The 2789-nt window shown below is 45.3% G+C and overlaps 1 pseudogene; it reads left to right on the forward strand.

Moving 5' to 3' along the window:
- The first annotated feature begins 1617 nt into the window (after positions 1–1617).
- On the forward strand, positions 1618–2415 carry LOC102538941 (probable C-C chemokine receptor type 3; annotated as a pseudogene).
- Positions 2416–2789: the final 374 nt, after the last annotated feature.

Here is a 2789-nt window from a genome sequence, read left to right on the forward strand (position 1 = left end):
AAATGCACTCAAGCAGGCACACATTTCCCAAGCTATATAATCCAGTGTCTCAATATATCATTTGTTTAATTCCTTCTGATAGAAGATAATGTAAATCTTAGCCAACCGGGGGCAAAATGGGTTATTTCAAGTTGAATCTCATCTAGTTCAGGAATCTCCCTGAAGTTGACTTACATTAGGGTAGGGGAGAGAGAGAGACACTGGTTCACAGCCGTTTTCTGTAACCAATTGGCATCCCCCAAAGATCTACAGTCCACTCAGTTTGGTGTCTTCTTAGGCAGGATGCAGTGTGCCTCTTCCAGCTGCTCGGCTCCTCCAGGTACCCTATCGGTCATAAAATGCAAGTAGAACCCTGTGGGATAAAGACCCATGAATCAGATTATCTGGATTTTCATCCTTGCTTTGTAGTTCCCAACTCTGGTTACACATTGGGATCAACTGGGAAGCTTAAAATATATCTGGGCCTCACTCTCCCTCCCAGATCTTCTGATTTAATTGGCCTGGGGTGCAGCCTGGGCACTGAAGATTTTTCAAGTTATTAGGTGATTTTAATGTGCAGCCCTGGCTGTGAACCACTGCCCTAAATCCTCCAGGTCATCCACTCAATTCGCTGAGGTTTCAGATGGAGAAGGGCCCCCGTGTAGCCCTCTGATCCATTAATTCCCACCCCTTCTGCTCCCTCTGACATGACCTGTTACTGTACTAGTTAGATCAAGTATGGTTTTAGTAACAAATATACCAAAACATGTAATGGCTCAGCATAAGAGAAATTTTCTTGCTCAGGTAACAATCCAAGGAGTTCCAGGTAGCAGGGTAAGATGTGTATGTGTGTAGAGGTGGAGTGTCCTGCTTTGCACAGTCCTCAGGCACACCAGCTGACTGCAATTCTGCCCTCTGCAGCAATAGCTTCCAAGGTTCCCCTTGAGGTCACCAAAACAGTCAGCTGAATGGGGTCAAGAGCATGGAAAACCACATAATGAAGGTTTTGATGGGCAGGCTAAGAAGTGGCCCTCAGATCCTCTCTTCTCATTCCATTGGCAGGAATTAGTCATATGGTCACATCTGACTGCTGGGGAATCTGGGAAATGTAGTCCCACCTTGTTCCAAGAAGAGGAGGAAAATGGATTTTGATGAACCATTGTAGTCTCTACTGTATCACTGCTTAGTTACTTCCTGCAAATAGCCTCAATTCTCTAGCCCTTTTCTGCATTCTTCATAATTAGCTGGCAACACCCTAACTTATTTTTTAGAGTAATAATAATAATTATTATATTATTGTTATCATTATCCAACCTGTGTCTTCCAGTCTTGTATGTCTTCCTTCAGATGCTTTCAGAACCACATCCCCACTCTTCACCACTGTCCATAACATTTCTGTTTCTTTTCCCGTCACAGATCATGCTGACTTTCAAAACGTCAGACCTTTCACACTTGACATCTCCCCTATAGCGTCTCTGATATTCTTTTGAAAATATATGCTGAAGCATGTAGAGGCTGTTTATTCTGTGTGCTTTTACTGAGTAAATGAACAAATCAACTGGTGTGGTTCACAAGGGGTGATCATGACTAATAGTGGGGTTGCTTTTCCCTTCTTCCATCACAGGGACGACCAGGAAAATGGCGACCTCAGTCGATGGGTTTGAGACTATGGGTGAGGCTGTGGGGACCACACCATACAACTATGAGGAGGCAATGCCATGTGGAAAAGGTCAGCGTCAAGGAGCTGGGGGCCCAGTTCCTGCCTTCACTGTACTCCCTGGTGTTCGGGGCTGGTCTGCTGGGCAGTACCGTGGTGGTGAGGATCACTACAGGGATCATCTACCTGCTCAGTGTAGCCACTTTGGACTTGTCCTACTCACACTGCCATTCTGGATTCACTATATTGAGTGGAATGAGTCGGGGTTTGGCCACTGCTTGTGCAAGTTGCTCTCTGGGCTTTATCGCATGGGCTTGTACAGCGAGATCTTCTTCATCATCCTGCTGACCATAGACTGGTATCTGGCCATTGTCCACACCGTGTTTGCCCTTTGTGCCCCGACAGTCACTTTTGGTATCGTCACCAATGCCTTCACCTGGGGCTTGGCAGGGCTAGCCACCCTCCCTGAATTTATCTTCCATGAGTCCCTCGGTAGGTCTGCAGTCCTCTTTACTCAAAGGATGGGGAAGATGCCTGGAATCGTTTCTAATCTCTGAGGATGTATATCTTTGGTCTCACTCTGCCTCTGCTCATTATGGCTGTCTGCTGCTCAGGAATCATTAAAACACTGCTGAGAAGCCCCAGTTTAAAAAAAAAAAAACAAAAACAAGGCTATCTGGCTCATTTTTGTCATCATAACACCCTATCTCATGATTAACTCATCATCTGCCTTCTTGCTCACTGCAGCTATGAGCTGCAAACAGCTAGACACAGCTTGACCTTTAGTGCATGATTTAAAACCTCAAATGAGCACCCAACACTTGTGGCAATCTGACTACATTTCCTTAGTAAGCTGGCTCTCCTACTGCCCAGGTGCCTATTTTATACCTCAGCCTCTTCTCAGACTTAATGTGTTGAAAGCTGGAATTGATTGACCCCTCAACCCAAACCTGACCCTCCCTAGGCTTCTCCATCTTGGAAAATATCACCATCTAGCAAATGACTCAACTCAGACATGAGGCCATCATCCCGATTCCTTCCTTTCTCTCCCCCACCTCCAACCCATCAAGTCTCACCAGCTTTGCCTCTAAAACATATCCTGTTTTTTTTTTTAAATTGAAATACAGTCAGTTACAATGTGTCAATTTCTGGT

The sequence above is a fragment of the Vicugna pacos genome, chromosome 27 (assembly GCF_048564905.1).
Source record: "Vicugna pacos chromosome 27, VicPac4, whole genome shotgun sequence".
In the NCBI taxonomy this organism is placed as follows: Eukaryota; Metazoa; Chordata; class Mammalia; order Artiodactyla; family Camelidae; genus Vicugna; species Vicugna pacos.